Genomic DNA, 22,960 nt, shown 5'->3' with positions numbered 1-22,960 from the left:
GATTTCATTTCTAGTGGGCAATTGCAAACAACAAGGGAAATATTATTTTTTTAAATTAAGATAAATACCTTAATGGTGTACTATTAAAATAATGTGTGCAGACCTGAAAAAAGAGGCTCCTATCAAATTTTCCCTCTTCAGGGATACGTTCTTGTTACCAGCACAGGAACATTAATCACACTGAGGCTGCCTGGTGGAGCCACACTGGAAAAACAGTCCCTTTGTCCCCATCTGGCCGAAGCCCCTTTTCCTTACACCCACCAACTTCCCCCTCTGCCATCCCCCAGCTCCTCCCCTATTGCCACTTCACTGTGGGGGTGCAAGGAACAGGATGCAACTCTTTCTTCTCTCCTGAACTGCAGTGATTTACTCTTGCATCATCTCCAAACCTCGGTACACATCTGTAAATGCCATGGAAATGCTGCTTCTGGACCCACCTCTGCCAGCCCAGCATGGCGCAAGAACCTCTCTAGAGCAAGGACTACGAGGCCAAAAATCACAGAATCATGGAATTATTGAGGTTGGAAGAGACCTTTGAGATCATCGAGTCCAACCTGTGACCCAACACCACCTTGTGACCCAGACCATGACACTGAGTGCCACATCCAGCCTTCTCTTAAATGGCTCCAGGGTTGGGGACGCCACCGCCTCCCTGGGCAGCCCCTTCCAATGCCCAGTCACCCTTCCTGTGAAGAATTTCTTACTATTGTCCAACCTAAACCTCCTCTTGGACCAGGTTAGACCAGATAGAGAAAAGATCAAGAGGCAGACCCAAGAATTGCATTTCTGTGAGGAGCTGCACGTTGACCTCAGGCACGGAGCAACGTAATGCTGGTGTCGTGGGTGATGTGACAGCACCAGGAGCAGACCCAGGTTTGTGGGTCAACATCTTGACACAAAACTGCCATGGTAGAGCCTGTCACACACTTGTACAGCTCTCATTTAGCAGGTGGGACAGCAAAGAAGATAAATAACCAGCACTGAAAGCAACAGTCCTGTCCTCTATTCTGCAGGTCATGTTACTTCTCTACCCTAAGCAAGGCAAGGAGAAAATAATGACATGTAATATAGTCAAAAGTGAATGCCTTCATCCTTTTGTTGTTTATCAGTTAACAAAATGACATTATAGAGATGCTTTATGTATTTATTGAAAGGCTGGGAACATCTATCAAAGCTCATTTTAGCTATTGTTAACGCCATCAGACTTGTTCTCTTCTGCCACAAGCTGGAGCAGGATTGTCAGCGAGAGATGACTGATATAGGCAAATGATTTTGCATCATTTGAGATACATACAGAAATATAATCATACCCAAGGTCAAACATTAGAGAAAGGTTGAGCATTTGGGGCAATGAAAGCAATGCTGTCAGATATTGAAATCTCAGCAGGAGATTCAGCTCCATTAAAACTGAATACACAATTACATTCAGCTTGCTACTTTCCATGCATGTATAACTAGTTTGTTCATCTTGGTGCCCCCTGCATTAGGCAGAAAAGGTAAGATTTGAATATTTGGAGGAATGGGAATGGTAGTCCTTTCACAGGAGTCATAAAATGACTATATAATACCCATGCAACTGGTGCATCACTTCAACAATTAATCTGCCTTGAAGAACAGACCTCAGTGATAGAAGGAACTGGCTCTACTCAGGTGTCTTGGAATTCTCCACAAGCCCCAATTGGCTGAATTTACGTGAGTGGCCTTCCAGAGGATGCTTCTTTGGCGGCCAGAAAAGGAACCTTGAGGTGCCTGCCAAGCAATGCCGATGGAATAGCACGAGGAAGAAAGGACCAAAGGAAAGACAGGAATGAAGGATCTTTCGGAAAATGAATTGTAAGTAGATATTAAAAATGGCAAAGGAGAAAGATGGTGGGAAGGGCTTCGCTCAGATTTGGAATTGAGCAGGGAGAGCAGGGAGAAGCTACTGGGGTTACTAGTGTTTTGAAATTCAGCTGTTTCCAAAAGCTTCATAGTTATCCATAAATTGTGCAGGAATGAGAGAAACTCCACGTGCACTTGGCTACTTGTGCTACTCTCTGCCACTTAATGCATCCCTGAGGAGACCCCTCCAACCTCAGAGATGCCCCACCAGCTTCAAACAACAAATATTTATTTAAAAAAGAATCTTTTTAAGGATGTTCCCTCCAAATCTGGATTTTTCATCCAAGACAGCACTACCATAAGTATCACTCAGGTATTTTAGACTCTGAGCTCAGTAACAGAATGGTATTTTGGGATCTCAGGGTCAGGCTAAATTGATAAATTCTTTGAGCTTGCCTTAGAAACGAAATAATTCCTGTAATATTGGGGAGATTTTGCATTTGTACGTGCTGGTTTTAATTTCTGAGAGTACGCACTGAACCTCAAAAAGTAACTTAATATCAAAGTTTCAAATTATAAGAAAACCCAAACCCCTGGTAATTTTCAACTTACATTTCCATGATATTAATGTTATGAAATTTCATCTAAGATTGAACTATATGATTATAAACTTCCTTGTATTGATGACAGCCACCAAAATTCTTCAGTTTATCTTATCTCTGTCCTTCATACCATCATTTCCTGGTCTGTTTAGAGTTATGAATACCCATGTAATGTGGAATGCCAGGAACATATAAATAACTGCATTTACTCTCTGATTTTGACACATTATCATGCAGAGTTCAGCAAATTAATTTCAGATATTACACTCAAAAATTTTAACTCACACAGAATTTTTAAGGACCAAACGCTACTAATGAGTAATATGGATTAATATTGAATAGTTTTGCTATTTATTGAAGTTGCAATAAATAAAAAACATCCACGTTGTGACCTTCAACTTTTTGAGTATGATGCTGATTTACATTCCCAGCTCCAAATACCAAGGAATTGTTGGGAATGTCGTTTCCCATTCCCTGTTAACTCATTTGTTCTCTACTTGCCAAGACTGTGAGGTACTGGCTGAATATAAAAAAATTAAAGCCTTTAAATTTGGGATAAATGGGAAGCATTATTTTGTTAGAAATATTTACCCATGCAGGCTTTTACCTCCTCGCAGTTATGGAGCACCAGGATCCACGGCAGCTGCACCCTGGCATGCAGGGAACGTGTCATTTATCCAGTAATTCTGAACTTCTCACACCTCCCACATCAGCCTCCTCCAGGGAGCATCTCTGGGCTCATGGCTCTCCAAACGTCCCCTTTCCCAGGTGGGGACCTGTGTTGTTCTCTCTGGGGTCTGGGGTGTGAAGGCTGAGCTTCCCTCACACCCCACTGCAAACCCTCCTCATGCTGACCCAGTGCTTCCTCTTGAACATATGATTACAAGGCACAAAAATAACCCTCATGTACAATTCTGCCCTTTAAAGGCAAAAATACATTGTTGAGCAACATCTCCTGGAAGAACAAACCCTCTTGGCCACGTCTGTCAGAAGCAGCACAAGAGGAACTGCCACGCACTCACCTCTCTTGATTCCAGGCTGTGTCTCCAGCCATGGCTCCTCCAGCTCATCCCCTTCTTTCTCTGGGAAGCCTCTTGAGGTAAAATGAAACAACGATGAAATTTTTTAATTCTTTGAGGTTGTCCTCTTCTCTGGGGACCTGAGTCACATGTGTAAATGTGTACATGTGTGTGTACACACGTGTGCAGGAGAGAGATCACCCAAAGGATTGGTAGAGCAGCCTCTTGCTATTTTTAATTTTATTTTTTCCTGCTCCACATGTCCATGGTGTCTAACGCATCTCAATGGTCTTTGAAGTTCCCATGCTTTCAAGGTCTCACATCTGTCATGCTATCAGTGCCCTGCCACAGATGAAAAGAATATAATTATGGATTTAGTGTAATCATTGATTTCTGGGCTCCAAACCATTCAAAGAAAGGTCACGAGTCCACATGGCTGTCCCTTAGGAAAAGGATTTGCATACGACTGTTTTGTTTCGCTGAAGACACCCCCGATTAAATGTAGACTCTTCTCTTCGGGCTCTGCACCTGAGGCAACTGGAAGAAGACGGATCAATCTCTCCCAGTGCCAACTGTGCCTCGTTTGCGTGGAGCTGCTGCCGCTCCCACCTGGCAGAGGCGGCAGCGGTGACTTTTCGCTCACCAGCCCCTTTCATTCAGGAGGCAGCAGCATCTCCCTTTGGAGAAGTGCCACGGCAAGACGTGGAGGACGTGCATCTGAGAAGCTGCACTTTTGGGAAGGTGGCAGGGTGCCAGAAGATTGTGCCTGAAGCAGGGGAGCTGCTGTCAAGCCTTCAAGCATTTAAGTTACTGCAGCTCTGAGAGAGCCGCAGTGCAGATGTAAAGACATAATTTTGCCCACAGTGTTTGGATTAGCAGTAAATCTACTAATCCAACACAATATCCAAGGGGGCATGGCTGGATCTATGGGTTCATAAATTCACACCACACCTTTTATTATTCCGGGCCCCAGATGGTTTCAAATGGGCACGGGCATAATGAGATCTTGGAAGACATTATTATATTCTTAGGTCAAAATTCTCAGTCCAATCTCTTTTATCAGGCTCAGAGCCTTTGTGTCCCTGAAGTGCTAATACTTTATGCTGATTGACTATGCAGGCGTCAGTGGGAGTTCACATTATTTTTGATACAATTATTATTGACAGCAAAAACTCCACCAAAAAGAGAAAAATCCCATTTTTATTACTTATGGTATCATATTGCCTGGAATATACAATGCCTGAGACCTTCATTATGGTTATGTTTTCATAACAAAACAGATGAGAGGGAGAAAAGAGAGCAGGATAAAAGTATTATTTTAGTAACGGGAAGACAAAGTATGAGTTTGATCATAAAGACCAGTGAGCTTTATAAATGCATCTTTGAACTGAGAGAGGCTTTTTTTTTTTAAATAAATGGTTCTTTGAACCTGGTGGTTGTAAGGAAGTGAAACAGAGCAAACTTTGAAAAGTGTGCTTGTCTGAGGCTCCTTACACCATATCTGGCTGAGAGTACAGGTGGCCAAGCACAGAAAGTTCCTGCCAATTTCTAAAGTTACACTTTTATCCACTAAACAAGCATCCTGATCCGGGTTACCAAGCAGGGCACTCAACAGGAGCCTCCAAGTGCATGTATTAAATATCACTTATTCCACAGCCTGGGCCATCCAGCCTAGTAAAGCTTGATCTAATACTGTTTCACCCTTTTCCTGTGCTCGCTGGATTTTGGGTAATGGACCTTCCCAGGAGACTGCTCTCAGAAAGTGTCTTCAGTAGAAGAGTTGATGCACATGCTTCTATTTTAAAAAGCACATGTTCAGCACATTTCACTTTTGTGAAATGGAATATGGTTTAAGTTTGTTTCAGTAAAAAAAAAGGGATTCTGCTGGAAGGACTTATGTCAAAGTGCAAAAGGTTTTGTACACAACGAACAGATTTTTTTTCTTGAGGGCCAGAGAGGAGACACTAAAATGAAATCTCCCTGCCACAAAAGCAGTTGCTGTTTTACACACAGAGAATCTACAAGGCAGCTTGTTATGAATTCTCCAGCTTTGTATTTATTTTGGATTAGACTGATTTAATCTAAGAGCCACATCAAGAAAACCAGACCTTGTCTTTAATGAGAAACTTAATATGTATTCACAGTAAACACTTTAAATGTCAAAGTTTAATGGACAGTATTCAAAGGCCATTATTATAGTAACGTGCTTTTATATCAGCATGGCTGATGAAGAGCAATTCTTTTAAAGACACTCTTCAAAAAAAATCAATATAAACTTTAAATAATAACAATAAAACCCCCCTACAGTGCATCTTAATCCAGAGAAAGGACAGTAACAAACCCTACATAACCAGGAGATCCAAAATCAAGCCTTGGCAATGACTCTCAGCCTGAGAAAAAGGGTGAGCTGCACGACTCCAGTGCCCTGTACCAGTGAGAAATATGAAGAGAACAAATTTGTATTCAGCCTTCTTGTACCCTGAGTTCATTCCTGAACCCACGTCAGCATCAACCTCCCCGAGCTCAGCTCTTCCCTCCCCTGTGTTTTCCTCCTCCAGGTCCTTCTCACTCAAAGAGCATCCCCACGTCACAGGACACAGACAAATGCACCCCCAGGAGTCACTTGTACATCATTTAAAAGTTCTGCACAGCAAAACTTAACAGAGGATTCTTGTTCTCTGTATGAAAATGTCTGGAGTCTCCCATCTTATTAACAGGAGCCTCTTCCCCAAATCCCAAGTCTTCCAACACGCCTTCTCCATCCCACATTCCCGGGAGTGCGGGGGGTGTTGGGATGGAGAGCTCAACCCAGCAGGCACAGAGTGCTGCCATCACTTTAGCTTGATTTTACTGATTGAAAACAGTGTCACAATCTGCTTTTTTTCCTCCATAACTCCCTGCAAGGTCTGATCCACCCTTGGTCCCAACACATCCAAAGTGTCCTGCATTTCCCTGCACACTTGGTGTCATTATATCACAGTCTATTTGCAGATCTACGGTGGACACTTAGAACTCAACAGTATTTAGGGAGTGTTTCCATAAAGAACCTTACACATATTCCAGCATGATTATTGCTCACTGAAACAGAGGGTGGAAAAGCTCTGGAATGCCTGAGTGAAGGTTTGTCTTGATGTGGAAGGAACTGCTTCATACATCAGTCCCAAAATCGAAGGCTGTGACATTGTGATGTTCATCAGAAAGAAGAAAGCCTGCTCAAGCAGGCTGAGTTTTTATTTGTAGCCATGGATACATTTACCAATTTATAGATAATTTTATTTAATTGCATTTAGAATCAATTAAAGCAGTTCATTTATATGGAACGATATAGCAACCAAAAGCTGCTGCTTACTCATTCTCTACGCTGAGAAATTTTCCCTTCGGCAGTGGGGCTGAAGTTTAAAAGGAAATGATAATAGTTACACTCATGCTAACCCAGAAAGGCACCAAAATAATTCCTTTTCAAACAGATTCAGAGAGATCAAAACCTCTGGTTTATGTGGATTCAGTCTCCGTAACCAACTAACACGATGCCACGTTATTTTTATCTGGGCATGCAGAAAATACAGAAATGGGGGAAAGCAGAGAATTTCTTTATCCAAGTGTTATTACTATACACAGTCCCTTAAGGAAAAGAAGCAATTATTGCATATTTATTTAATTTGCTGAGTAACGACTGCGTATGTGCTGTTTCTCTTTGGTTACATCTCTGCTCCAGTCTAAGCTGCTGACGAGGGAGAAAACACCACAGACAACCTGCAATCATGGAATTTCCAGAATTACCCTTAAACAATTCTTAGAGAACAGCGAATGGTACAAATGGTGATTGGTTCTGACTCCTTTTGCTCCACAGTGTGCATCTCTCTTGCTTTGTTGCCAGCTGCTAATAAAGGATGGAGTTCATTGGCAAAGAGCAGTGCCAGCAGTGGCACGGCACAAAAACAGCACCGTACACAGGACCTTGTTCTCTGCTTACCCCACTCGAATCAGATCCATCTCTGCTGGAGCAGTAGGCTTTGCACTGTGAGGTACCCAGCAAGAGATGAGGTCCATGCACTGCACATGGAAATGAAGGGTCAGCCCTAAAAGTCTGCTCTTGATACCCCCCAGTCGGAGCAGACACTCAAAGGGATGCACCACTGATCTGTTGGGTACACCTTGAGCTCTCCACTCAGATCTTTGAGGTAACAGCAGAAATGCCTTAAAAAAAAAATAGAAAAAAGAAGAGAAAAATCATAATAATCCTTCAATGAGGCACATTTTTGCCACTTTGTGGTTGTGGAAACCTTGAATCTACCTACAAAACACTTGCCAGCCAGACTGACAATACTCGGAAACAGTCAAGATTGGCCTCCTGAAAGTTGCTGCCCTCTTTTTGTCCTTTGGAAAGAACTTTGTGGCTACTGCTCTGAAAGGAATTTAAAAAGGCATTGATTGACCACAAAGCAGAAATCTCTGAAATCCACAAAAAGTGCAAAAGCAAACAAACCCATAAAATTTACTACTGCGTTTTAGTATCTGGATCCAAATCCAAGTGCACTTGATGACACAGCATTTGTAAAGATGCTAAGTGGAGGTGCAGTAGCATCTTCAACATTAAATAGCACATTAGATAAATGCAGGCAGAATTCTCCAAATAACCTTAAAATATTAGCAGTTATCCTCTCAAACTGAAAAGCTGTGGTTTTCTTATTGGCTTTAATTGCCTTGATTGGGGAAAAAATAATCCAGAAGAGATTGTCCTTCACCTCTCCATTTGTTTTTATTCCCAGCAGAAGCCAAGGGATGCCTTTTGGACATTTTGGAGCCAGAGAACATGTCAGAAGCCTGAGCAGCCCTTGTTTTGCTCCCTTGTGCCTGGGGACAAATGGGGCATCCCTGAAGCCAAAATTGGGAAGGGAGAGGTCGATCCCTGTCCTTGCAACTCTTGCTGGGCTATTTTGAATTTCTGAGGATCAGCTAGTCAGTTTAATGATGTTAAAAACACAGTGAGAGAGACCCATGTCTACCATGTCTGCTCTCTGAGCAGTCAGCACTGAAAGTAGCAGGAATCTAGTTTTTCATATTTAATATGTTATGCCACGTCCTCTGCTCGGTTTTAGATCACAGAGATTACAGGATTATCCCTCTCCCAAACTTTGAATCATCTTCTCACATGTGATACTGTTAAAATTGCTTTCTGGCCTCTTTTCAAATGGTGGCTGCTGAATGATCTGCTCTGAATTCTAAATAAAGTGACACTTTAAATATCCCATGCTCTGTGCTTGGAGCATTCAGCTTTGGAATGTGCCAATTCCACATGCTCAGGAAAAAAAAAGTCCTTTTAATTAGCAGGTCAATCCATAAAGTCAGTGCTATTGTAACCTTCTGTGTAAGAAGGAGCTTTGCTGGATGCTCCAAACTCTCTGAGAACATCACAGAAACCCCAGGTGTGATAAAGAGGAGCACAAGAAATTGGCTCTATTTTTGTTTCTGGGATCTATTGTTACCTGGCACAAGAAATGGATGGAAACTTTTCAACCCGAACATTGAGATTATGCAAAGATCCCTGATGCACCTGGAAACAAAGCAGCAAAGTGAGAGATGCCTCATACAACACCCAAAAGGAAAGGACTGGAAAGCAAGTTTTCCAGTAAAAAAGATGAATAAAACAACGGATAATTGAAGTCAATTTGAATCTGGATTTTCTCATGAGAATTGCCATTTTATCCATGGCACTGAAGATGAGTGAAGAAGAATTTTTTTCACTGTTTGGGTTTTTTGGGGGGTTTGTTTGTGTGTTTCTTGGTTGGTTGGTTTGGGTTTTTTTTCCTCTTGGATTCCAGCAGAGATGATTGGCATCTTCCTTAAAAAAATAGTATTTTTTTCATGATTTCACATTTTGGTTGTTGCTTTAGTTACAAACTGCTCAGGCAAGGCAAGGAGCTCCAAAACCCTTTCCAGCCTGGACAAGTAAAAAAACCCCATCCCTATTCAGCAAAACCTGAAGTTTTGAGATGCTCTGATTTAAAGAGCTGTTCCCTTTCCAGGTAAACTCCACCAGGACACAGCTATAGCAGAGTTCCTGTCCCAGGATTTTGCCTGGAACACTGAGTAATCTTTAGGGATCTTCCTCTGGCCAATTTTTTTCCAAAAACCTTGAGCTGCCATGGGTTCAAGACAACCTGTATTACCAAAATTGGGGTAAATTCTGATTTTACTGCTAACATTTCTCAGGAGGACAAAGGAGTAAACCAATTTTTACAAACATGGACATAGGGAAACCTCTTGAGCCAAGTTCTTCCTTGTTGCCTGATGATTTAAGTATTTCACCACTTCACCTGACTACAAGAAATCCAGGTTTTCCAGCTCCTTTAGTGCTCCTAGACTGAGTAAGTGGATCCCCTACCCTTGACTCCCCACATTCCAGATGTGGCTGAGGGTGGTTCACATCTGGATGATTTAACCATTATACTCTGGTTTTGCTGCGCTGTCTCCAAAATGAATAATCCAACCTAAAGCTTTGCCGTGCCAAGAACCTGCAATTGTCCCCTGAAACCAAAGGTTTAATCACTGAGATCCAGCAATTCATGTGTCTTCATTTATTCCTGACATATATGTGTATATTTGACTTGTAAAATTTACTGGGTGGCTAAACGGGATTCAGTTGTTTATAAAGAATGTAATTTTCCCTGGAAAGTTTCCTACAAGTGCCTCATTGCTTTGGAACTATTTTCACATTCCTTGCTATTTTTTATTTTAATTTTTTTTTTTTTTTTACTTGCTAAAAGACTAAGCATTATCTACTAATAACGTGAAGATGCAGAAAAGAAAAGGTCAATTTAATTGGAGCTACTATTTCCTGGGGTTTAAAAGGAAAATGTTGAAGCTAAGATGACATTGACAAATTGCTACTATTTATTTAAATTGTGTAATGCAATCTACCAGTAGTTCTATAATCTGCATGTTTGAAGCAGTTGACCCGTCCAACTAATGCAAACAAATTAGCCTCCTGGGCCCTCCCTAGATCCTATAAGCCATTAAATATCCTAATCTAACATCATTTAACACACAAACTCTCTTAGTTAAAGTGTTACAGTGAATATGTGTTATAAAAATTACAATATACGGGGTCTAAGCGCACTGAAGCCCAGGTCAGCAAATTTGTCTTTTCTGCCACTCAGTCCATTATTTATTTATTTCTTTTACTATTTCTTGGCTATTTAACCACAATAGGGACTCATTTTGGGTTTCCCTGTGCCATGGGGTTCAGTCCCTCAAAAGTCCAGCACTGGTTTAAACGTTTTAAGTTCAAGAGTTCCTACCAGGAATATATTGTACAAATTTCATCCCAATCAGTAAACTGGTCTCAGGGAAGTATTTGCATGTTAAACGTTCCTAAGGAAATTAAGGCTCTATTATGCCCATGATACACAGGCTACCAACAACTCTACTTCTCCCCCTGATTTATAGAAATGCCAATCCCGAGACTTCACAATTCATGCAAATAAACTCACCTGACGGGAATGGGATTGTTTGTCTCAGTAAAAAATGAATAAAACCTGGTGTAATTAGTAAAGCAATAATTCCCCCGGGAACTCAATTCTGGTGCTTTGTGAAGAGGGAAAATTGCCTGTTCTCCATTATGATAAATACACCAATAGAAACCCATGTAATTATTATTTTATCATACTCAGAGGTCTGTTCTGGAATTTATCCATGAGTAAAGTCCACCTCAGGCAGGAGCAAAACCTAGAGACGTCTGAGGGCTGCCATGTCCTCCCCTTGATTTCTCTCGCCCTTGGATCAGTCCTTTAAAGAGCAGGGAGTCAATCGAGTTTCATAAGAGCGAGGAGATAGACAAAGGTAGCATGGAATGATTAAATCAATCAGGAAAGTAATAGTCCCATAACCAAAGGAAAGTCAATAGGTTATATATCACTGACAGCCTATAAAGTCATTACAGGAGCTTATGGGACTGAGTCATACAATTAATTGCCAAAGAAAAATCTCGTGGTTGCAGTAAAAAAGTGTATTTTTAGCATATTGGTACAAGAAAGCTGATCCTTTCCATGGACTCTTCTGGAAGATAACTAAGCAACAACAAAAATAACCCCACAAAACTGAATCCCCTCAAATTACCAAACCATGTGGAAGAAGCTTTTTCCAAGCTGTTATTAAACTTCCTTCTCACAAAATATGTTTTAGGTGGAAAAAGAGACCTTATAAATTTCATAAGGAACAAGCTGAACCTGTTTTTCACAATGGAAAGAAATAGATGGGATCAAGGACCACCTAGAGAAATTGCACAAATGAGGAGAAAAAAGAGAGATTCTGCAGAAATTTGGGAAATCTTGCTGCCAGAGTACAGATATTAATAGTTTCACGTGCCTGGTTGTGAAAAGCACAATGGATTTGAAGAGCTCTCTGAAGAGATTTAATTTCAATGAATGTAAGAGCGAGAAGGAGCTGAGCAAAGTGCTCTGATTCAGAGCCTGTGACCTTTCTCAGCAGAGTCATCAACAACTGCTCCACTTCTCATATTCACAAGTATAGAAAATAAACTCTTGTTGTTTTAAAACCTTGATCAATAAATTACAAAACCAAAGAGACTTAAGCCAATCCGATCACGAGACCCTGATCTCTGCCTCCTGCTGCAGGTGTGATGATTTTACCTCAAAGGGGGCTGTTTTTTCACTACAGAAATTACCACATATTTTCCTTTCTCTGAGGAGTAATTAAGTGACTCACGGATGAGATCTAGAAAATTGATACTTGTCAGAGGTAAAAACAATGATCAGTGGAAGAGGTAAGTTTATCATAGAATTGTGATTTTAGGCTTTTTTCACATTCCTTACCTAGTTTGGAACTGTTCTGGTTCATAACAATCAGCTATTGTCAGCTGCTAATTACTAATTTCTCTTGGTTTAAGATCTTTTAAGCTGAAATGACGTTGAAAGGAGGTTTGGAAGGTAAAGTCACTCAACCTTTTCTGACTTTCAGTTCAAAAACCTGTTCTTTAACTGGCCCAATACCAACTGGTGGTTCAATTTTCCCTTTCTATATCATATTGGAATACCTTGGACCTGCATTAAACATCCCATCACCCTGAGAAACCCGAATTACTTCACAGGTTACTTCAACCTGCATTTAGGATTTACAGAGAAACGTTTACAGAGAAACAAATCCGCATTACCATGAATGATAACATATGAGGTATTTTAAATGAATAGTAATTAAAATTTAGTAGGATGATAATATGGTAATTAAATATCAATTGTTTGCGCAGGACCACTTATTGAGTTTAATAAGTATGTAAAAGATATTAATCTAGTTGTCATGCAATTACCTCATTGAGGGGGAGTGGGAATATGTGCGTGTGTGTGGGAAGAACAAATCATGAAATGCAGAATTCAGTTTTAAAGCTGCCTTAAGGTTATGACAGAACCAAAGGAAAAAAAAAAAAAAATTAATAAATTGCTCTTCCTCTTCTCACTGTGGGGTATCCGGGGAGATGCAGTGGGGTGAGCTGTGGGCATGCAAAGGGCTGAGGAGGGGATGTGGGCAGGGAGCAGAATCACAGGATCATGGAATGGGTTTGGATGGGAGCGACCTTAAAGCCCATCCAGTGCCACCCCCTGCCATGGGCAGGGACAATTTCCACCAGCCCAGCTTGCTCCAAGCCCTGGCCAAGCACAAGAAACCATGGCAAACACAGCTCTCTAAATGTTTCATTTTAAAAGAGCATCTTTGCATTTATTATAACACCTGCACAAGATCAGGTATCAACCAGCACACCTAAAGCCCCTCTTTTAGCACTCAAAAGAATTATTTGGGTTTCTACCAGCTGTGGGCTGATGTTGCACTAAGTGTCCAATACATGAGAAGAAAATCTTTGGCCATTTCCCTGGGATTTGCACATTAATGACATTTTCTGCAAGGTTATTGTGACAATTGCACACATCCTTATCAACTTCACAACCCCCCTCCCCCCCCCCCCATCCCAAATCAAAATAGGCACTTAGGGATCATAATTCCAACCTGGCAGGTTTTGAAAACAGACGATGGGACAGTCCCCACATTTTTCTTATAAATTATCCATCCTTTCTGCAGCAACTTTGGAAGCAGTGCCAATTTTTTTATAGCTCAGAGCAGTTATAAAATATTAACCATATCAGACTTGATTTTTCCACAGCCCTGTGTGGAAAAAGGCAAGATTTTTATGCTCCTGTGTTTACATAGACATTAGAAGCAGAGAAGGGTGGTAGGAGATTTGAGTTCACTTCCCTGCCAACCAAGGGGAAAGGACTTCACCTACACTTTAACCAGCAGGACTTTGACAAACCTGTTCACGAAAACTCACTGAGAAGAGGAGGTCTCACTTTCCAATCTTAATGTTTAACCACCCTTTTTATCCAAAATCTTTGCTGCAGAGGAAGCTAATTCCTTCTTTTCCTAAGCCCAACAGAGAGAAAGAGATATTGACTTTTCTGCCAGCAAACCCAGCTCCTTCAGCCCTGTCTCCAACCCACTTTTCTGAATCTTTCATCAGTTTTGGTCCTTCTCAGAGCTCCGATTCCTGCACAGCATCCTTAAAGAACTGTGTTTTAAAAGGGATCCTGCGGCACCCAGAGCCTCTCCTGCCCCCAGGCTTCAGGAAAACAGCAGAGGCATCTTAGAAAAATGTTTTAAGCACAAACAGAAATGAACATGAGGAGAGGCTTCAAGGTAAATTACCGGGGACAGTGCTTTTCCCACCCCCTCCCAGCGCTGCTTTGTGAAGGCGCCAGATTTAGGAGCTGAGGGCAGAGAATGGGCAGCAAAATGTGTTTTCTTCTTTCAAACACGAGCTTTTAGACTATCAGAAAGCTTAATATGAAGAGAGAAAGGAAGAAAAGATGAGTGAGGTAAAAATTAGGGTTTGTGGAAGCAAATGGCACCCAGTCTGTGTGAAGACTGGAGTACCACCAGTGGGGTCACGGCACGGCAGCTCCCTGGAGCCTCTCAAGGGAGCTTCTCTCAGCCTGGTTTTTTTTCCCTGCCAGTCATCCCTGCAGCCCTACTTCAATGCATCCATGTTCTGAGCCTCTTTAATTAATTAAAAGGAGAGAATAATTAATGCATCAACTCTTATTCTGGTTTAGGCCATCACAGATAAGGTGGGAAGGGAGGTGGTGGGCAAATGCACCTGAAATCGAGCTCTTGGGTGAGGCAAAGCTGCTTCAAACCCAATAAAGAGGTAACTCCAAACAATTTTAATACAGTTCTACATCCCCCGAGGCAGCTGCAGGATACTGGTGAGTTCAAGCTGCAGAAACAGCCGAGCTGGAAACCTTTCTAGCAGAGAAAATACTCTCTCTAAATATTAGGAGCTTCTGTAGGCTCAGATATGTTGATGGGTCGCATCATTTTTGCAGATCATACCAGTAGATATTGGGAAGACTTGCTGTGCCCTATGTGCATCCTTCTTCTCTTTCAAAGCCATCACTTGTCGAAGGGAAAAAATAAAGAGTTGTGTTTGGGGGAGAAAAAGCAATATGCACTGAAGCTCAAAAGCAGGCACGCGTTTGAAGTGTCACTTTTGGTTTTTATCACCATTTTATCACCACTAAGGGAAAGTGCTCTGCAGCTCACAGAGCGCTGCCTCATCCAATAACCCGTTCGGAGCAGGCTTTTTAGCCTGGTGATAGAAACAAACAGAGGCAAAGGTAGAGGCAGATGATTAAATGGGCTGAAAATCCAGCCTGACACGTTGGTACCAACTGAACAAAACTGGGGTCGGGCGAGCGGTACAAGAGCACGAACCAGAGCTTAAATTATCCAGCCTTAATTCCTGCTTTTCACAGTACACCCCCAGCTCCTGGCATTGTATCACCTTGATTTCACGTCTGTATTCTGCAGATGGGGCAAAACCTCCTGATTTTGAGGGTGTAGATGAATATTTCCACAATTCTACGATTATGCAGGAGCCCAAACAGGCTCTTCCAGCATCATCCCCACACGGGTAGTGCTGTAAAATCCTGTTGTTGACTCAGACCACTGGGCCAATTCCCTGACAGGATTTCTTAGGAGATATTGCTCTCTAAGATCTCTAAACCTACTTACAGAATTTTTTTTCTTCATTTGAAGATCACTGACCTGGTGCAAGAAAATATTTTCTCTCCATAGGAGGCAGACCTCTTCCCTTCCTGTGACTTTCAAACCACCAGAACTTTGAAGAGTTACTGTGCATCTTTTCCCACTCTCTCGAGCACCCAGTTCCTTACCCAGGCAGACCCCCTGATGTTTTCAAAACATAAATAAACACTGTATACATTCAAACTTTCAACTTGCATTTATACCTGAGTATGTTGTGCAGCTTTCCCTCCCAGCCCACTAAAAGTTTATTTTTATCGACCTCTGTAAGGATTCAAATGAACAAAAAATGATTTTTATCCTTGATTCTGCCGCTCTTTAATATTGGATCCATGTGAAGTTCTTCCACACTTTTAGCAAATTAAGGCTTATTCCTAGATTTACCAGAATAGCAGGAAGCTGACCTTCCAACTGCTCTGACCTGGTCTTAGGAATGGTTTTTATTCTATTGCATAGATATTTGGGGTTGTAGCTACACAGAGCTGGGTGGGCCAGGTCAGTCTGGTTATGATAAAAGGCTGGTGGAGAGCTGGAACTTTGCTAGGCTGTTTTGGTGGCAGGCATTTGAATGTTCTGTAAAATCAAGGACAGTAGAGGAACCATAAAAAGGAGAATTCCGAGACTTAAAGAGCAAATTTTCACTGGATTTGAAATCAAAGTGAGGGAACCAAGTCATGGACGTAGCACATCCAAAAGAACCAGACTTCAGCCAAGCACCCAAACTGTGAGAATACAAAATCAGCTGGAAAGACCATTATTTGTCAAGGCATCACCATCTTTGGACTTTGAAAATGTCCTGCCTTTCTGTGGGAATTTCCATGTATAATAATGAAGAAAAAAAAAAAAAAACAACTTAAAAGAGAGCTTCCAGAAAAACAAATTAGAACTTTGTGGTTGTTTTCTATTCTAGTGCCTCTCCCTGCCCAGGGCTCTGCCCACACATCTTTTTCTATAAAATATTACTGTCAGGGTGCTCTGGAATGGCCATTACAGCTTCCTGCAGGGTCACAACAAAACCATTCTTAGAAATAAAGGAGTCACAGCATTCCCAGGTGGACAGAGCTGGAACAGGAGCTGGAGGACTCGGTCTGGTGCAATGCCTTCCACATCATTCTTTGCTCCTCAGTAGCCAACAGCTCCTCACAGAAAGGGCTAATCTTTCTTTTATTCACATTTACAAGATCTATAACAAATATACCCCAAAAATTAAAAGGGTCTGATCCTGCTTCCTCAACAGCAGTGTCTAAAGCAGCAGATGGACTGCGGCTGCAGTGCTTCAATATATTCATTATTTAGGCCATTAATTTCCTTTGCACTGAAAACATCTGGCTTCTGATGCTCAGGGGGAAAAACAACATGACCCAAAACTAGTTTTAACTACAGGTTCATCTTCTAGGAGGGCAGGTTAAATTCACAACCAAGTAAAAAAAAAAAAGCAGATTTTGTTCACTATTGGAGAGCGGGGAAGGAGATAAAATTTTTTTATAACATTCTTTAAGTGATTTTTGTAAGGAAAGCTCACTGGATACAGTTTTCTAATTGCTGCCTGGAAAACCCATGGGAAGAGCTGCTGCTTCTTCTTTTTCCTCGGGTGTTTTAGTTACTGTACCAGTAACTAAAGCAGTGGAGAATCCCACACGGGGGCTCAGAGCATCCCCTGTCCCCAAAAACCCTCTCCCTGAAAGATTCCAGCCCCGACAGGGATTCCCACACATTCCTGCTTCCCTTGGACCCTTCCCCATGACACTAAATGTGTTTCTTGTAAAACCAGCAGTGTCTGCTCAAATGTAGGTTTTTAAAAAGAGACTTTTATTGAGATTGCTGAGAAACTGGGGAGGGATTTCACACGAGGGAAGGCAAATCCCACCTAGTAAGACAGGAAGGTGTGGCACAATAGCCTGGAAATTAAACTGTATTTTCCTACAAATAATCTCAAATGAAAGGTTATTAAAACACAGTGAAACCAATTATTTTCAGGCTCTGACACTGTAATTAATTATCTTATGGCAGTGTCCCATGTTAGATGGAACTAAGGTTGTTGTTTAATAAACTAACAGTCCCAGGGAGAAATTATTAACCTGTTTCTAGATTATTATGATTTCTTAAACTCTCCAAGTTTCATGGTCTCAAGTAAAAAAGACAGGAAAAAATAATCTGGTGGGATTAAAGAACAGGAAACAGGTTTGTTTCCTCCAGATCATCTCCCTCACTCGCCCAACTGGTCAGAAAATTTGTCAAGATTTTCTGTGTTCTCATACCAAGATGAGCTTTCTCAAAATTACTTTTCTGACTTTTTACCTCTCAAATGACAGGGGTGGCACAAGTCTGTAGACAAATCAGAATTTCAGAGCCAACATGTGTTTTTTCCACACAAATTCATCTTTGATGAGGTAGAAACAAGCCTTTGAAGAGAGGTGACACCTCCAGCCACATGCTCTGTGTTGGGGACCTTATTTATAAACCACCCTCACCCACCAGGTTTGGAGAGAAGGGCTCCCAAAGTTTAACAAAAAAATGAATCACTGCTTTATGTTCCTGGGTTTGCAACTTTTTAATCTTTTTATAAAATACCTGTTCATTAAGCATCAGGAAAAAAATCCAGATAAGCCAAACTGTATTTCCAACATATCATTTTGCAATGAGCTGTCCTCTTTCCATGCCTGAAAGCTTCCAAACATGGAATATGAAAAATTTCTCAAGTGTTTGTGGTTACAGATGAGCTTATTTTTAAGCTGCTCACAAAAGGAGAGAACTCCACTAGCCTGTAAAATAATTATTCCTGCAAGAAGGTGGATTATGCATAAGAAAGATTTCAAAGTTTAGATTTTTCTCTAAGAAAATACTGCTTTAAATCTGAAGCTACTCTTCAGCTACAGCATCCCCCCAACTTTGGTGCTGGCCTAAACAGATGATTTGAGGAATTTCCTGCCCAAAATGTTTTACCTTTAAATTATTGGAAATTAAATTCCTGATGACAGATTGAGAGAACATGAAACAGATGATGATGTCCTGCTAAAAGCAGAGGGAGAACTTACAGAGCACCTTCTTCTGCAGTGGTAGCCTTTAAAATCTCTCATTAAAAGAGCTGTAATTTTAGATTTACAGATTCTCTGGTTCCTCCTCACCAGAAACCTGAAGTCCTCAGAATTCACCTGTAACTGGGACAAAGACACCTCTCCAAGAATTCCGTGTACAGCAATGAAAGAGTCAACAGTGCTGCACTAATCCAAGGGAGAAGCAGCTCTCATTAGATGACTATCTCTGCATGAATAATGCACTATTACCTGTTTGGGTTTAATTAAATGTAATACATAACATTTTCTTGTAATGACTATAGGTATCCATACACCTCTATTATACTTGACTTCAATAATTCATTCATTTTTCTCACACCCCTTCATTTGGACAATTTATCATTTTGCCAGGCTCCTAATGTAAGTAATTTATGAGAAAAGTTTTTATAGTGTTTTCCAGGCTAACGGGGATTATCACAGCCACTACAGACCCTCGGCACTCCTGGAAACTTGCACTGGACACTAATTCTGACTTGATAACTACCTTTGGAAGGAAAAACAAAGAGCATCCTGACATGATGAAAGGGTTTTAGGAGGATTTAGCCTTGGATTGCTCAATTCTTGTATAAAGATTGATGTGCACGTCGAAAATCCCATTTCTTTTCTATTGTCCCTTCCCAAAACGCAGGGAGAAGAGGGAAGGAATACTTTGCCCAGCCTGGGACAAACAGTAACTCAATCTGTACTGAAAGTTGGGATCTGCATAGATGAAGCTAAAAAGTGCTGGAGTCAACAGCCCTGGAAGGGTTTAAAAGATGTACAGATGTGGCTCCTGGGGACATGGGGCACGGGTGGCCTTGGCAGTGCTGGGGGAGTGGCTGACCTCTATTATCTTTGAGGGTTTTTCTAAGCAATGCTATGATTTTATAAAACATTTCTTTGCTCCTTTTATTCCCTTATTTTTGGTGCATAGCATTTTTGGTGTTGATGGATTCCACTCCTTTTCAGTCTCTGGGTACTTGGAAATCTCGCTACTTGCAGACTCCTAAACTTGGAAACTCTCCAGAAGAGCTTTTTTCCCTTTCTCAAGACTCACCTATTCCTGCAGAAGAGATTCCTATATCCCTGGGCTCCTTGTATTCAGTAAAACCTGCTTTGTTTTGGGATCCCAGCTGCAGGTCTGACCCACCCCAGCTCTCCCACCCCACCTGATTTCTGCAAAGCGAGGAGAATTACACCTCCACATTCCTTCCCCAGCATCTGCAGATCTGATTTCCCTCTGTAAATAGATTATATCCAATATTTATAAAAAGATTAAGCTAATCTGACATTTAATTAATGGAAACGGCAATGTTTGACTTTTTATTTTAATAAGCAACACCCTTTGTTCCCATAGAAATCATTACTAGAGGTACACTCGAAAAAAAAAAAAAAAAGGCAGAAAGATTTAACAAAAGGTTCCATTAAATTAGAGAGCAATAAACAAACACAGCCAATTTATGCATCAGAGTCATTAAATGTGTATCCTCTCCACCACTTCCTTCACAGACACTACTTAGGGCTGCTGCAATGGATCTGCAGGGAGCAGTTACCTTAATTATAAAATGAAACACCTCTGCTAATGCAGTCTTGGAGCCTTGTTAGTTTACACCCCAGACATGTGGCTCCGAATGGGCTCCAAATGCTAATTCCAGGGATGCTCCGAAGTGCCGTGCCCGGCGTTCCATGACCGCGCTGCCTACAGGGCTCCCTGGATTTCTTTCCCCTCCCTCTTGCCCTTGGGGTGGAGATAAAACGCAGGAACTCTTTGGTCCAGCTCAGCATGGACTTGTGAATAGTTCATTCATGGGCAGCCATTTGGACAAGCAGCCTCTTTATCTGATTATCTGCCCTCATTGTTAGAGCCGTGCCTCGATGTGATGAGCCTTGCAGGAAAAATTAAAGAAGATGTAAACAGTAAATGCAGACATTTTGCAACATAGCTAAAAATAAATTGCACTACAGGCAATTATGCAAGTTTTACTGGATACATTAAAAAGACATTAAATGCACAGCTGTTTTAAGTGTCTTTTAAGCTGATAAATTAACTGTCTAATAAATTGTAAGATTTGTCAGCTAATAATGCTATTTTATCTGCTTTAACATATGCCTTCCTAGTTCATGAAGCATTATTGTAAGTGCCAAAAGGAGATAATGTGCATTTTACAGTGTTATGTCTTAAGTGGAATGGATCATTGGCCATGAAGAAGTGTGTTAATAAATCTCCTAGGCTTTGTTAATTGCACTCAATGAAGTGTCACTGTTAAAACACAAAAGATGTGATAGAGAAAGCTGAACATAATGTCTTTCAGTTTTACAATTAACAGTTCACTAGGCAAATCGACCAAAAAGACCATAATTTGTTGAAGCCTTATTAACTTACATTTTCCTAGTCAAGGTCATAATTGTGAATGGCTCAAAGCTATCTTTTAATGCTCATCAAGAAGAGTAACCTTGCTGGAGAGAATGAACTTTTCCATCTCTCAGCAGCACTTATCCCTTGCTTTGCAGGTAGCAGACAAATAAAGCTGAACTTTGCTGTACACCCCCAATGAGCACCACTCCTGAGGTGGGAAACACGACTTCAACCAGCTTTCCTTTACAGCAAATAGAAAAAGTGACAACAAATTTTAAAAAAAAGGCTTTTGAAGAAGTGCATAAACCTATCAGCGCTGTTGTCATGCAGAAAGAGTGCTGTTAATTTTAATTTGAAGAATTACTCATCAAGATTTGAGGTTTTTCCCCTGGAAACTGAACCCAGCACAGAAGACAAAACAAATAACCCAACACACTTCGCAAACAATTATCAAAATCAAATACAATCACTAAATACCCTTCATGAAGAAGAGCTATTTCCATAATTCTTATTAAATATTGATTATTGAACATATTAACACATGTCAGCAACTCATCAGACTGACACTACTGGGCTTTGTTGCAAAATCCTCCCACTTCAGATTGTTTTGTGATAATGTAAAGTGTTTTCTCCACCAGGGTAATCAGAGTAAATACCAATGATGATGCCTTGGCACGCAAATACAGATATATGATCAGCAGCTTCCTAATCCTCATGAAGCAATGAGAGCACATGATTGAACAATAATGACCAAGTGTTAACTCAAGTCTTTCATTTCTTCCTAAAAGCCTCAAGATGCAGAACATGATGATTTAGTGGAAATCACCAAACATTTAAATCTCAGACCACAAATGCCACCACTCACCATTTGAGCACTTTAAAGTGCTCAGCACTGGTGGTTTGGTTGTGACACTCTGTGATGCACGAGATGTTGGGATATATAAAAATACACATTAATAAATCATTCAATGCATTAAAAATAATGAGAGTTGCCCACTCTGCTGCTCGGAGGTTACAGGTTGCACCCTGAGCCACGCAGGAGATCAGAGCCTGTTTCTCCTGAGCTCAGTGATTGCCTGTGACTGGACAAGGAGGGTGTTTCGCACTGCGGGACCAGGCTCCTTGCTGTAGGATAGGTCATGGAAGAAGGTAGAAGTTGAACAGGATGGGCATCATAGACAAGTATGTGCAAAAAACCACAGTTTGGGATGAGTCTGAGAGATTGCACTGGCACAAGACTCACAGGGATAAAACAGCCATCAGAAAACAAAGAGAATTCCTTCCCTTCCCATAAGGCTCTGCCTTAATGACAGGATTGTTTAATCATAAAATCCTGGTATGGTTTATGCTGGAAAGGACCTTAAAGCTCATCAAGTTCCACCCCCTGCCATGGGCAGGGACACCTTCCACTATCCCAGGTTGCTCCAAGCCCTGTTCAGCCTGGCCTTGAACAATTCCAAGGATGGGATGGACACCCAGCAGTGTATGTCCATGTTAGAGAACACCTATTATAAATTAATTAAATTAATATCTTCAATTATTATCTGTGAACATGGACCTGAGAAACTCCTCCAGAGGAAAGAACTCATCCAACCAGAACAGGGAGAGCGAACATATCACTCGTGTCCCTTTCAAACTCCATAGGCAGCAGAGGTCAGAAATTCTCCTTAAAAACTGTGCTGTGGATGATTTTCATAATTTTCTATTAATAAGTAGACTCGGTGGAAGAATTGGACTAAAACCTAATTGAGAATAGTATCTGATAGGGATGTTCACGCCCACAAGTAGAGAGTGAAATACAAAGGAGTACACATAAATATATTTCCAACTCCCAGTTACCCCACAGCTGACAGAAGCAATTTCAGGAACTCATATTGAAACCACTGACACCAAGATAACACAAAATAGCTGAAACACTGTGTTTTATAAATAAAGAGATTTATGTTTGCACTAGAATAGCTCAGCTCCATAAAGAGTAATAGCTATGGGAGCCAAACT

This window comes from Corvus moneduloides, chromosome 14, assembly GCF_009650955.1.
Source record: "Corvus moneduloides isolate bCorMon1 chromosome 14, bCorMon1.pri, whole genome shotgun sequence".
Taxonomy (NCBI): Eukaryota; Metazoa; Chordata; class Aves; order Passeriformes; family Corvidae; genus Corvus; species Corvus moneduloides.
This window is presented reverse-complemented; position numbering follows the sequence as displayed.